At 49.2% G+C, this 15262-nt stretch overlaps 1 long non-coding RNA gene across 1 annotated transcript; it reads right to left on the reverse strand.

Annotated features, from left to right (window-relative positions):
* Positions 1-1675: 1675 nt before the first annotated feature.
* On the reverse strand, positions 1676-2934 carry LOC122203011. The gene is made up of 3 exons (XR_006195016.1): positions 2872-2934; positions 2349-2386; positions 1676-1913 (listed from the first exon to the last, which is right to left on the reverse strand). It is a non-coding gene; the product is annotated as an uncharacterized LOC122203011 (long non-coding RNA).
* Between the last annotated feature and the right edge of the window lie 12328 nt (positions 2935-15262).

Consider the following 15262-nt stretch of genomic DNA (forward strand, 5'->3'; position numbering starts at 1 on the left):
GACATTGACGACCCTTGGCAGTCCATTGTCCCGTGAGGTAGACTTTTCTTCCTTCTTCAGACGGGCACTGATGGGGTCCTGGCCCGGGCCAGCCATCAAAGATATAAATATGAATAACACGGATTCCCTGACCCCCCAGACTGACAACATGCAAAGAGAGCTGGAAACATGTAACCCACGTGCCGTGGGCGGTCAGGGCCACAACTCGGGGTCGGCATCAGAGCTGGGTTAGAGATCTGGAGATGGGGTCAGGCCACAGTGCCACCCTGGCTCCTGCAGACATGGTGGCATTTGTCTCGGCTTTTGAAGACTTTTCCTGTTAGTGGAAGGAACAACAGACTGTACAGGCCAACAGGACGGCATCTCGGGCTGTGGCACCGACAGGCACAGCTGGATCCCGGATTTCACCGGGCAGGGCAGAGGGAGCCTGGTCCAGGAGGGCAGGCCAGGAGCACGACGGATGCCAGTTTGTGCTATGAGGGCGGGACCTCACTCTGCAGCAGGTGGAGTTGGAGACAGTTCTCCCTCAGGTAATGAGATGACTCTAGGCGGGCACAGTCAGGGGAGGGCCGGTCGGCCAGGAAGGGGCGGAGGGGCCTCTGGGCCAGGAAGGGACACTGCCGAGGCAAGTGCCAGGACCTCAGAGGTGGCACCCGGGGGGAGTCCGGCCGTGGGGCCTCTGCCCACCGTCCTGCGGCCCTTCCTGCCCCTCCCCCAGATCTTAGGTCACGGTTGAAATCCAAATCCAAAGTCACATCACCGCCCACGCCCCCAGCGCCCCATCACTGTCAACTCCGATACAGTCTCCTTCAAACAGAGTCACAGCTCTGTGCCTGGAGGGGACATTTCAGGCAAGGAAAACCATACAGCATGTTTTCCTAAATACATAAAAGAAGGCCGTTTAATTTCAAGCGGGAACGTTTTCACAAGTACAAGGGCGGCTCAAAGGGAACAAGCCGCGTGTGGGGGCAAAGCGTGCGACAGACCTCAGCGTCAGAAAGCGGGCAGACCCGAGGAGCCGTCACAGACCCGCCAGCAACGCGGACAGTGTGTGACAGGACAACGGACATGCAGAGTCAGACCAGCGTCCGAAAATCCTCAATTAGTACAAACATTAGATTTGGAGAGAAATCATGGAAAAAAAAAATTCAAAGGGCTATCATTGGTAGGGGTCTGATTTTAATTCTGTAAGGAAACATCCGGCCAGGCACCTTGAGACACCCCCAAAACGTTGGAACAGGGTCACAGCCTTAAACCCCGCAAGGGCAAACAAGGCTCTGGCCAGAGGTTTTGAACAACAAAAGGTAATAGGATAGATCCTTTCCTAACACAGGCTGGGATTCGGGATTTAAAGAACATAATATGGAAAGACACCCTCACACTGGAGGAGGAGGAGGAGGAGGAGGAGGAGGAGGAGGAGGAGAGGGGGACCTCTAATATTTCAGGGGAGATGTTGCTTTTTTGATTCAGCTGGAATCTGGGAAAATAACAGAACTTTCTGTGCCTGTGAAAGCAGCCCCAAAGAAAATACAATCTCTTGGCATGGATTCAGAGCTGCTAAAACATCCCAATCCCCTGGAGAGACACAGATCCGACAGGCTAAAGGTCACGGGCTCTCTGGGGGAGAAGGGTTTTATCAGCATTCCAGGAGATTCCATACACACCCTCTAAGGGAATGGATTCTTTAGGAAATGAAACACTCCTTTTAACAACTTTGCATGTGTTTGTACTTCTCTCTCTTTTACTTGGAGCTCATTGGGAAGGCCAAACATGGAAAAGAAAAGACGGCTCTCTGCGATAAATCCTCTCCTCTTCCCTCTTCCTGAATGGAAGCCAACATTCAGGCAAGACTCTCATCTGTTTAGGTGTAAATAACGCTAGATGTGTAGGAAACTGCCTCTTCCCGTTCATTACTGTCACAGATTTGAAGAGAAAAAAGCAGAGGTCATTTATTATAGGTTATTTTTCATGCAAAACACCCCATGTTAGCTGTCATTCAAAGGGATTCAGTCTACGCCCTCACTCATATATTAACAGGGCTTCGGGTCATAACCTTTTATGGCATTTGGAATTCCAGAACCCCTGATTAGTGCAATATTTACATATCCTTCAGGAAAAATGCTCCTCCATAGAAATGCATGAGGTGCTGTAAATTTGTTTGGCCTTTAGTCTAGACTCTGCATGAACTCTGAATTCAAAGCAGGGTGCATTAAACTACATTACTTTGTCTCCTGATAGTGTTTCCATTAATGGGACACCAGTTAACCCTTTAGAGAGGGGCTAGCCTTTCAGACCAAGAACATCAATCCAGGGAGGTCTTTTCAATAAAATTAATAGTTGCCACTTACCCGAACTACCTTGACCGTCTGATCCCATTTATATGTTTCTGTAGAAGAGAAATATTCGTGTCCAAATCAGCCTTGATTTAATGGCCTCCATAGGATTTGAAATGGTGGAAATTTACTGGAAGTTTTAAGAACATCACTGAATTACCACATCATCACCTTAGAGAAAGGGATCACCAATCATGACTCTGTGATCTCCCATTATAAGGGAGCACCCCTACTCCCTTTGCATGATCAATATAGCCCTTCTTTTTTTAATTTGCTAAATTCCATTGTTCTCCTGGCTGACGTGGCCACATCGAGCCTTCACCTGGCCCGGTGCTTTGGCCAATGGATGGATTGTTCAAGACGGCCCCTAAAGTGGCCCGCAAAGATCTATCAACTCAATGTTAGTCTCCAGGGTGATTTCTTAAAAATCAGATTTAACCCTAGAAAAGATGTCCCGAGCTATGGCAGAGATCTGTCAAGATCCAGACCTCTGCCTCCTTACATTCTTCCACTCAGCAGGGCAAGGAATACACTGTACCTTTCCAGAAGCAGAGTTTACAAATCTCCCAGAATCTGATACTCAGAGCTGCACCGTGGTTCTGAAAAGACAGGTGCGCTCTTGTTATTTTCTTCCAAAAACGGCACCCGCACCCTCGGGAAGTTGCGTGTGCACACGTCTAGCGTAACTTCCAATTTCAGAAAAGCCTTTCTCTCGCTTATCGTAATCCCCAGCTGAAACTTGGGGAGCATGATTTAAAATCTGTAGGTGTTCGATGAAGAAAGAGCTGTATTTTTCACTTCTAGGGTTTTAAGCTGCCTGCCGTGACCCTAGTCAATCTTCCCAGGCATAAAAGGACAGGCTCACAGGTGTGCAACAAGAGGCTGGAGACCAAAAGTAGGTATACCCTGTGAACATTTACAAGCCTCCACCCGACTTACACCCCCTTCCAAACGCAGGGGTGTTGACATGCCTAACGGTATTTCTCTCACTCTATTCTTCAGGTCGTTACCCACAACCTGCCTTCACTCCTTCACCTAAAATTCCTTTTTATGCCCCATTTTCCAATTCTGTTCTTCTCTTTTCTCAAAAACTCATTCCATCTTTCTGACTGACGGTCCACCCAAAAAGTATAAGCACCTAATATAAAAGTAAAAAGTATAGGCACCTAATATATCTACGTTTTCAAAATTCCTGTGACAGCAAATAACAATATCAGATTACACTTCAACTCTTCGAAGCAGAAAGAATATCATCTCTGCACTTTATTAGTTAAAAGAATATTTTAAAAAGTAGTCCTTTCACCCCAGCGTCTAGAAAAACAAGGTATTTTTTAGCTTGGTTAGAGAAACAAGTAAGATTGAAACAATACAAATCTTCTTGGAAACGAATCTTCACTTTGGAATAAGAAGCATTCAGACTTTTCCCCCCAACTTCTGTGTATTTGTCACAGTCGGGAAGTTGGTTTGCAGAGTGAAGTTAGCAGCTCTCATTTGCTAAGCCCTCGCCGAATGCCGATATTGGGGTTACCCAAGTTATGACCGCCATATTGCTTAATGCTTACTTACTCTTTACTTCTTTAGGGCTGGGAATTCTATTCTCACCTAGGGACCCTGAGGGTCAGAAAGGGGAAAGTAACTTGTCAAAAATCATGAGTAGGTTGGTGGTGGCAAGAAAGGGATTTGAACGTGGGTCTGACCCCACTCTGTTGACCATGAGCTTATTAAAGATGTGTACTTCCTCTCTTCTCCATCAGTCGTCATGCCCTGCACTCAGTTGTGATGACCAGGGCCAAGGAGGTGACGGCCTCCTGGTGGACCACGTCTTCTGAGAAAGATCCGATCCAAAAGAGTTTAATGCTGCCCCAGGCATGAAGGGGGCAACACATAACATCTGAATGAGAAGAGAAAATGAAAAAGCTCTATTCACATCACTTTCAGAAACAGACCTGCCATCCCCAGCTTGGTTATTTGTTTGGTCGTCTTCACGGGCCTATTAAAACATGCATTCCCAAAGCAGATGTGACGGCTGGAGGATTATCTCCTGTTTGGGATTTTCTACCCCAAGGCACATCTCGATTCCTGTGGGGAGTCACAGCATCCGCCAAAGTCAAAAATTTCCGCGCAAAGAGAAACAATAAATATCTGAGCAAACAAGTAAAGCTCCAGCGAACTGGACATTGTTCCCACCGCCACCTGTAGATCTCACAACACACATTAGCGGCGGCTGAGCGCTCTATAAACCTTTCCGGAACAACCCAAACCTCCAGAAAAGAAACATGCTGTGAACGCGATGTCTGGAAGGGAAAGAGCACACGCAGAAGCCACAAATCCTGCATAGCGTGAGGTCATCAGAATAGGCTGGCCTACTGGACTGCAGCCCGAGAGCCGCTGCCTGCTCTGTTAAGGTCCAAACACCACTTGGAGAGGCACAGGTCAAACTTTGGGGTTTTTTTTCCTTTTTTTTTTTTCCACAAATTAATTTATTTTTATTCCCCATGGATTTATTTCAATTCAGGTTAGTTAACATACAGCGTAGTATTGGTTTCAGGGGTAGGACCCCGCGATTCATCGCTTCTGGACGACACCCACGCTCATCCCAACAGGTGCCCTCCTTAGTCCCCATCCCCCATCTAGCCCATCCCCCACCCACCGCCCCTCCAGCAACCCTCAGTCTGTTCTCTGTGTTTAAGAGTCTCTCATGGTTCCCCTCCAGCTTGGTCAGTAGAGTCTATCTGGACGGAGACGTTGCAGAGGCGAAGGAGAGAGAAGAAGCAGGTGTGCGCAGAGCCCCAGCCAGGCCGCCGGGGGTGGGGTCGCGGGGGAAGGGGGCCCCCAACGACCGGAACGTGGTCGCTGAGTGTCCCCCGCGGCAGCGGAGCTGGGAGCTGAACACGAGGCCAGCTTGCTCTCTCAGGCCGGCCAGCGGCTCGGGCACCTTGACAGCCGCCTCTGCTCCGTGAGGCCACCTCCCTCCTGCTAACAGCAGAGACGGGGTGGAAAGCTGGGATCCAGTCCAACCGTCTCCCTCATCCGGCGGGTTTAATTCTCTCGATTTCAGAGGAAAAGTGGCTCATTCTGGGCTGGGCAGCACGTGGATTTGATAAAGGTGCCCGCGTGCCGATGTAAGAAGGGAGCAGTTATTTATTTCACACCCGCAGCTAGAGCTCCGGGTACGAACAAGCCCCAGGAACAAATTCAACCCGGCAGCATAGCGTCGTCTTGACAAACCCTCCTCACCACAGAGGGAAAGAGGTCCAGTTGTGTTTTATGCACGTGCATTTTTCCCTTCCCCAGGAATACTTGCTGGACTGATCTCTGACAGCTTCAGAAACAGATACAAATGCATCTGCTTCACAAAACACAGCCACACACAACACTGAACTCATTAAGATGATTTAGCAGGGGTTCCATGTTGCTTTTGGCTGACTTCACTGGAAGAAATCTTGTGTATACAGACGGAAATTCTATCCCCATACTTTGTCTCCCATTCAAAATATTCCCCATCAAAGACCAGGCTCCAATCCTACGACAAAAATGCCCAGGCAGGAACTGCCCTGCCGTGGAGACATGTGCCAAGCTGACATTAAAAATTAAGTGCAGACCAACGTGATTTGGGGGATGCGGTGGCAGCGAGCTGGACGAGCAGCAGAAGGGCCGTCTCCCCCTCGTTCGTGTGCCCTCAGATGTCTGCCCAGCAGATGTGACCACAGTGATAACAGTTACGCTATTGTACCCAAATGAACCCTTTTCCCCAAACGCTATCTTCTTCCCTCACCTCTAAAAACCACTCACAGCTAGCAAGAAAGTCGCCATGGTGCTGAAGTTCAAAACGATGATATAAACACTGTCTGTTCTCTGAAACCTCTCTGTCCCTCTTTCATTGGCTTTTTGTGCATAGAAGATATAAAATAGACCTTTGAGAGTTCCACGAAATAACTCTACTGGATGCTCCTTTAGCCCGTAAAATGCACAATGAGAGTCATGAATATAACTCTTCTACCCAAATTGTATTTCCAGCCTCAGCAGTAGTTGTGCCTTGGACTCGTCGACTGGACTAGTTTTCCTGAGCAGACTCTAAGGGGGATTGTTGTAGATTCCCATGCTGGCCAATTAACTCTGCTTTCTTTTGTGGCCACAAAGAGCTCACCTCATGCCAGGCAGGCTTCTAATAAATGGACGGTACCCGTCTCAAAGTGTTTGGGCAAGAGAATGGGGAGGAAACGCCCCATCAGACGTCCAGAAGGTCAGCCACTGAAGCCTGCTCAGTCATATCGCGTGTGCGCGGCGGACGCGGAGGGAAAGGGGTTCATGGGTTTAGATCACAGGGATGCACAGGTGCAGGGGCTTTGAGGTGAGTGGGGTGCACGCCATTAGAAGCCGCAATAGGAGAACGAACCCAAGACCAGCAAAAACAGGACTGGACGATCGGCACTGTACCGACATTCCAAACCAGGGTCATAATTGAAATCCGTCCCTGAAGGTTGAGTGGGTTGTGATCGGATTGTGAACAGACACGCAGCACAGATTTAGAAAACCAGAGTTGCAAGAAATCCACGGGCCGATCTAAACCCAATGCCCTCCTCCTACCATCAGGAAACAACGAGACCCAGAGAACTTCAATTTGCCCAAGATGATGGACAGCAGGCTTCCCAGGCCCTGATTTGTCTCCCCACATTGTTGTGCCTAAGTTAGATCCTAACGAAAAGCGTGAGGGACTCTACGACATTATACAAAAAAAAGTGTCTTTAAGTCGAAAAATCGTAAGGGCAAAAAATAACAGGTAATCCACAGGTGTCAATGTGTGTACATGTGAAATACATTCAAAGCATCTATAATAGGCATGAATCATATTTACATGTACTGTATTTACATACATATCTATATTTGTGTATATATGGTGGTAGACAGAAAACCACACCCCCCAGAGATGCCCACAACCCAATTCCCAGAACCTTTGAATATGTCACCTTACGTGGCAAAAAGGACTCCGTAGATATGATGACATTAAGGACCGTAAGGGGGCAAGACTGTCCTGGATTGTGCAGGTGGGGCCACAATCATCACAAGGGTCCTTACCAGGGAGAGAAGGTGGCAGGAGAGTCGGAGGTGGGAGGACACGAGCAGAGGTCCAAGGTTACAAGATGCTACCTGCCAGCTTAGAGGATGTAGCTAGGGCCACCTGCCAAGGAGTGTAGGGGCCTCGGAGCTGGACAGGCAGCGAAACAGGTTCCTTCCTAGAACCTCTGGAAGGAACGCAGCCCTGCCCGTTCCTTGAGTTTGGCCTGTCACATCCGTTTCAGACTCCTGACCTCCAAAACTACAGTAGGTCGGTCACCTGTAGTTGTTTCGGCCACCGAGTTTGTGGCTGTTTGCTACAGAGGCAATACAAACCCAGTAGGTATGTATGAGAATTTTTATTTTAAAAACACGTATAGAGGGGCGCCCGGGTGGCTCAGTCGGTTACGTGTCCGACTCGATTTCAGCTCAGGTCACGATCTCACGGTTTGTGAGTTTGAGCTCCACGTCTGGCTCTGTGCTGACAGTGCTGAGCCTGCTTGGGATTCTCTGTCCCCCTCTCTCTCTTCCTACCCCACCTGCGCGCTCTCTCTCTCTCAAAACAAATAAACTTAAAAACACTTTTTAAATAAAAAAAATATAGGGGCGCCTGGGTGGCTCAGTCGGTTAAGCGTCCGACTTCGGCTCAGGCCATGGTCTCATGGTTTGTGGGTTCGAGCCCTGTGTCGGGCTCTGTGCTGACCGCTCGGAGCCTGGAGCCCGTTTCAGATTCTGTGTCTTCCCCTCTCTCTCTGCCCCTCCCCTGCTCATGCGCTGTCTCTCTCTGTCTCAAAAATAAATAAAACATTTAAAAAAATGTTTACAAGATATATATACATACATGTAGTTCCTATTGTCTATCAATGCCGTTTCTTCCCACACATTTTATTTCTTCATACGAGGTAAATCCAAGTGAACTGATCCTCTACCCGACTAAATTTTTAGTTGACTAAACCATTGTACTAATACCCCATAGAAGAGGCTCACATAGTATATTTTGCAATTGCGCTCTACAAATCATCTCAGTTAGTTGGATCCCATTTTAGACTTCCCTTTGGGGTCAAGCCGACCTGGGGTGCAGTCCTGGTGACGTACTTCTAGTAACTCAGGGAGAAAGCCACGGTCTCTTCCACATAATGGGCACCCCCCGCCCCTACATCACGAGGTTGTTGTGAGGGCGTCTCATAAAATGTTACCACCCAGTAGGGAAGTCACAGGTGCGACAGGCACCACACTCCCCCGATGTCCTAAGGCTTTGCCAAGGTCACTCTTCCTGCCCTCTCCTACGCCCCCTCTGTCACAGTTTTGCAAACTCCTGTGTCACCCCCTGGGTGTCACCCTCGCTTCTCCCGCCTCCAAAGGCAAAACGAACCCCTTCTCCGGCACTTTCCCCGCGGACACAGGAAGCACATATTTACGTGACGGCGGTAACTTGTTTTTCACCCCCATCTCTGCATTTCCAGTGGTATGACTTCTATCTACCAGGTGTGCGATAAACACGGGTGAAGACTCCTTGCGTCCTTTGGGGCGCATGGCTGGTAACCAGAGTGTCGCCTTCTCCGGAGAGGCAACGAGAGACCTCGTCTTGGCCGCGGGTCGTTCAGATTAGTAGTTACCACAGGTGTTTCGGGAAATATCACTAGGTCGCTATACGCAACCAATGCTAAATTTCCTTTTTTAAAAATTTTGTTAATGTTTATTTTTGAGAGAGAGAGAAAGAAAGAGAGCACAAGCAGGGGAGGGGCAGAGAGAGAGGGAGACACAGAATCCGAAGCAGCTCCAGGCTCCGAGCCGTCAGCAGAGAGCCCGACGCGGGGCTCGAATTCACTGACCGTGAGATCATGACCTGAGCTGACGTCGGATGCTCAACGGACCGAGCCACCCAGGCGCCCCCGATGATAAATTTTCTTTGGACTGAGTGAGGCTTTTCTTTGGCAATAACAAAAAAAATGACTCTTGGTAAAGAGTGAGGAGAAATCGTTGGGCCCTCCTACAGCACTGTGGTCGACTTCTTACTTCTTGGTAAAAAAAAAAAAAAATCCTCCAAGAACTGCAGGCTTGTAATAAAAGCCTTAAAGACGCACTTAAGAAGGGGCCATTCGGGTGACATGGGGACAGCCAGGATGTGTGCAGGGAACACTCAACACACAATGACGATACACAGGGTTCTTCGGAAGGGAGAGCACATTCTCTTGGCCAGGTGAGCCCCAGGTGAGCCAGTCAGGTCAGACAGCGTGGCACCTGGACCACAGCCACCCGAGCCCTGCGTAGAAGGAGCACTTCCTTCAGGAGCCGGTGTTGCCAGAGCCTGAGACGGCAGAGTCTGCGAACTGAGCGGAAAAGTTTGGCGCGAAGAACGAGACGGCGCCTCCCCTCCAAGGATGCAAACAGAAACACGGTGCGGGTCTTAAAACTCTATTATCTAAGGGTCCTCACCGCAGAAACAATCACGAAGATCTTTAAGACACATTCCCCCACTTCTTAGTTGTTTTTTTTTTTAAGGCAACTTTTTACAGATCCGCTTTCCTAAGAAACCTAAGGAGTAAGCACACCCAGACGGTTTTAAACACTCACAGGGAAACACTTTTGGGGTTTACACATTCCGGGGAAACCACAGAGGCAGCCACCGTGGGAAGCGGTAAGCTATATTAGCACGCTTCTTCAAAAAATGACTCCCAGCGCGACAGGCTACCCTGCCTTGAAAGTAAAATATTCAGGGAGTTCATAAAAATCCACGGAGAGAAAACCGAAACCTTCCAAGAGGAAGATCTCGATTTCTCCCAAGCTGCGCAATTTAACTCGAGCCTTTTTCTGATCGTCCGCATTTACGGGAAAGCGGTCTGCGGCAGGGGCCCTGGAGGGCCGGGATCCCCCCCGGAGAGCTCCCCGGTCTCCCCGGTCTCCCCGGTCTCCCCGGCCCAGGGCTGACTCCTCCCAGCACCGAGTCCCAGGAATCCACCTGCCACGTGAATCCGCAGCGGGACGCGTGTGACTCACGTCGTCCTGCCTCTGCCTAGAAGTCCCTCCGCCGCTCGCTGCCAAGAGATTAGGAACAAGGGCTGACGCGTTACCCTCCATCCGTTACGCTAAAAATGCAGAATTAGAGAAAAACGAGGGAAGTTTAATATTACGGGGAATGTGATTGATAACATCGTGTCACGTTAGAAGTTTTACTATTAAAAACTGAGCTTTATGTTCCTCTCTCAGAATAGTGACATATTTAACATTGTAAGACTAGACGTAATAATTTTATGGGGTAAAACGGATATTAGTAGATGATTATACCATAGCGCTTTGTCAAATTCTTGTATATTAAGCACAAAAATACTACCATAAAAATAAGAGGAAAGTCTGTGTGTAGCCGAGCGAGAGAAGACACTGCAGCCACGACTCGTGCTCGGCATTAGCCGGCGAATCTTGGGGATCTGCACCAGGCCCCTCCCGTGGCATCCGGTGAAAGCCAAGAGTTGTGTTTTGCCCCCACAAATCATGTAAAACCGTTTTCTGCAGGCCGCCGGGGTTGTGTCTCAGGTTCTGTCTCCGGCTGGGCTCCCCCCAGAACCTCGTTCCCATCTGGGAAGGTGTTCTCTCGACAAGCGGGAATCAGAGTCTGGGGACAGGGACGGGCCGCCCCAGGCCAGCTTAGGGGATGAGCGGCCCTCAGGAGCGATGCAGCTTAGCCCTCGGAGTTGACAGTAAAAGACAGAAGTGAGAAAGAGGGAGAGACCAGCCCTGGGGGCAATTCTAGCACTCACACCAAACAGGGAGCACACAGGGAGGGTGTGGGTGAGCACAAGGTTAAGTGCAAGGCTCAGACTGGTAGTGAGCGCCAGGTGTGGCCGCGTCCGGGTCTCTCGACGCGCAAACTAGGAACGGAGGCAAGCATTTCAAGTATGTGCTTCCTCGTCTCGCGATATTTTTCAAGGAGGCACTGTCATTATTCCTTTGTCGGCTGATGACACTCTCTTGTTCTCTCCCCTTCCTTTCTTGACACGCGTGCACCTGACCCGCTGCTCCCGTGCGGCGGGAACATCATCGCAGGAAAGGCCTCCGCCTGACGAGCGGGGACAAGGCAAGAGGCACCCGGTCCTTTTTGTCTCCTCCCACTTTTCCAGCAAGAAGTTACTTACAGAGAGGATGAGAAAACTAAGAAGGGGAGGAGGCAGGAATGAAAACAGAAAATAAACCAGTGTCCTGCTACCCCTCGTTTCACAGGAGCTTACGACCTGGCACAAGCTTGGGGGTTGGACGGGGACAGGCTTCGAGAAGTAGACCGAGCTGTTTTAGCACAGTGTGGGGCCCCTGGGTTTACTTGGATAAAGGCACTGAGAAGTCCTGCTCGCCATCACCCCAGGAAGGAGCAGGACTGCATCAAGGGAGGACAGAGACAGTCTCGAAGGTTTTCCACACCAGCTCACCTGGTCGTGACTCCCCACGAATCCACTCTTTGCAAAAGCAGAAACCTCCATCACCCCCAGAATTCACGTTTGTCATTGTCTGACTCCAGTAAAAGGGAAACGTGAAAATTTACCTTCACTTTCAAATGCTAAAACCACAGTTGCATCTGAGCCATCTTGGTATTTTTCTCTTTTGCTTTCTTCTATCGTCAAATGTATATATTCTGTCTATGTCCGTGTCTTAATGAATGGATGAAACCACTTGCGTGGGCCTGACACCCTGTGCCCACGCGATGCTAGGCATGTGGCACGTGGCTGGTGCTCACAGAACCCACCAGCAAGGTGAATGGTGAAGCGACAAGGCTTATGAGGGTCGCATTTATCAGCAATGACCGTGATGTCCAAAAAGGCAACGTTCACCTCGTTGGGGACCACTCCCTGTAAGCAGCCAGTCCGGGGAAGACTGGAGTCATCTAAGTCATCCAGCCTGATGCCCCCGACCATCAGAGCAGCCAAGTGCTTCAGTGAAAAGCAGACTACAGAGCCAGACAGACCCAAGTTCAAACCCTGTTTCTGGCGCTTCTTAATTCGGCAAAGTTTGGTAAGTTTGCTAACCTCTTGGAAACTCATGGAGGGGTGATGATAGTATCTCCGACTCTCTAAAGTGCAAATAAAAAAATCATCCTTAAGAGGTAGATAGAAACACTGTGGGTATACGAGGAGTACGTGATACGCGTTGCGTGTGTAAGACTAAAATAACTCATTTTAACACCACTAACATCACAGGTGGGCGGGAAGAGGAGAGGATGAGAGCCAACTTGCAACTCGGGGAGAGACGAGGATTCAGAAGACATTTAGTGATCCCTCTGCACCATTACTGATGTTTTTATTTATAAAGCATGGTAAGTAAGGCATTTTGCCAAACACAGACAATAATACGGTCTCTATTTTTACTTAACAACCGCAAAGACATAAGATAAGCCTCCTCATGGTCTGAGACCATCAGATGTTTCGATGGTGCTTAGAGCAAATGAAGGCTTCCTCTCACTGCTGTCAGTGTCACACGTGATTTGTGGCTGCAGAGTCAGTCGGTCACCACACACCCCTCCGTAGGACCCAGAGAGATGTTGGGGGTGGGGGGGAGGATAAGGAGGCTTACGGTTGCCTGTATCTCTAGCCCATAACTTAAAAAAAATAAACCCACCCAAAGCTAGAATGGAACCAGACATGTCAAGAAATTTCTGGAAGAAATTACTAGAAATACTAGTCAGTGGATACCATAGATAGAAATCCAAGTCTCCGCCAAGGTACGGAGGATGAGGAACCCCAGAGCCTTGTTCCCTTGACGCAGTGGTGGGAGGGAGAGAGCATCACCCGGGGTCACTGCAGGCAGGTGACAGTGTGGGTGCTCACTGACAGGGGACACCCGCTGATGGGGGATGCTCACTGATGGGGGGCACTCCTTGACAGGGGGGTCCTCACTGACGGGGGACACTCACTGATGAGAGGACGCTCACTGACGGGGACACTCACTGACGGGGGACGCTCACTAACGGGGGACGCTCACTGACAAGGGGACGCTCACTGACGAGGGGACGCTCACTGACGGGGGACGCTCACTGATGAGGGGATGCTCACTGATGAGGGGACACTCACTGACGGGGACACTCACTGACGGGGACACTCACTGATGAGGGGACGCTCACTGACGGGGACGCTCACTGACGGGGGACGCTCACTGACGAGGGGACGCTCACTGATGGGGGACACTCACTGACGGGGACACTCACTGACGGGGGACGCTCACTGACGGGGGACGCTCACTGACGAGGGGACGCTCACTGATGGGGGACACTCACTGACGGGGACACTCACTGACGGGGGACGCTCACTGACGAGGGGACGCTCACTGACGGGGGACACTCACTGATGGGGACACTCACTGACGGGGGACGCTCACTGATGAGGGGCACTCACTGAAGGGACACTCACTGACAGGGGACGCTCACTGATGGGAGATGCTCACTGATGGGGGATACTTCCCTGTAGAACCTGCTGTTGTTCCTCCAAGGGGCCGTCCCTATAGCACTGCGGGTGACAGAGAGAGGCCGGTGGTTTATCTTGGCTCCTGTCCCTACTGAAACCAGAGAAAACCCATCTCATAAATGAGGGTGTTTATGGGGAGCCCTTAGGTTGAGTTTCAAATTCTCAAAAATTATAAGGCAGCCATTTTCTATGTCATCGAACCACTGAGCAAACTGCAGGGACTATTTTATATTATGACATGTTCATGGCACAACACGATGGTGGCACACAGACCTGTCAAAACAAATAGACTTTTTTTTTCTTTTTTAAGTGCAACCTATGGCACAAAGACCTGAACAAAAAATACAGGCTACAGGCGAAAGTCCACCACACCGTCGGCATTTAATACCTGGAGAAGAATAGGAGAAACTTTCAGGAATTTGACTAAAAAATTAATTGAACATACCCATAAATTCATGGCCAACTAATCTTTGACAAAGCAGGAAAGAGTATCCAGTGGAATAAAAACAGTCTCTTCAGCAAGTGGTGCTGGGAAAACTGGACAGCGACGTGCAGAAGAATGAACCTGGACCACTTTCTTACACCATCCACAAAAATAAACTCAAAATGCATGAAAGACCTCAATGTAAGACAGGAAGCCATCAAAATCCTCAAGGAGGAAGCAGGCAAAAACCTCTCTGATCTTGCCCGCAGCAATTTCTTACTCAACACATCTCCGGAGGCAAGGGAAACAAAAGCAAAAATGAACTACTGGGACGTCATCAAAATAAAAAGCTTCCGCACAGTGAAGGAAACAATCAGCAAAACTAAAAGGCAACCAATGGAATGGGAGAAGATATTTGCAAGTGACATATCAGATAAAGGCTTAGTATCCGAAATCTATAAAGAACTTATCAAACTCAACACCCAAAAAACAAATAATCCAGTGAAGAAATGGGCAAAAGACATGAATAGACACTTCTCCAAAGAAGACATCCAGGTGGCCAACTGACACATGAAAAAATGCTCACGTCACTCATCATCAGGGAAATACACATCAAAACCACAAGGAGATACCACCTTAAACCTGTCAGAGTGGCTAAATTAACAACTCAGGCAACAACAGATATTGGCGAGGATACAGAGAAAGAGGATCTCTTTTGCATTGTTGGTGGGAATGCAAGCTGGTGCAGCCACTCTGGAAACCAGTATGGAGGTTCCTCAAAAAATTAAAAATAGAACTACCTACGACCCAACAATTGCACTACTAGATATTTACCCAAGGGTGCTGTTTCGAAGGGGCACATGCACCCCAATGTTTATGCCAGCACTATCAACAATAGCCAAAGTATGGAAAGAGCCCAAATGTCCATCGATGGATGAATGGATAAAGATGTGGTCTCTATATACAATGAAGTATTACTCAGTAATCAAAAAGAATGAAATCTTGCC

Source organism: Panthera leo, chromosome D3, assembly GCF_018350215.1.
Source record: "Panthera leo isolate Ple1 chromosome D3, P.leo_Ple1_pat1.1, whole genome shotgun sequence".
In the NCBI taxonomy this organism is placed as follows: Eukaryota; Metazoa; Chordata; class Mammalia; order Carnivora; family Felidae; genus Panthera; species Panthera leo.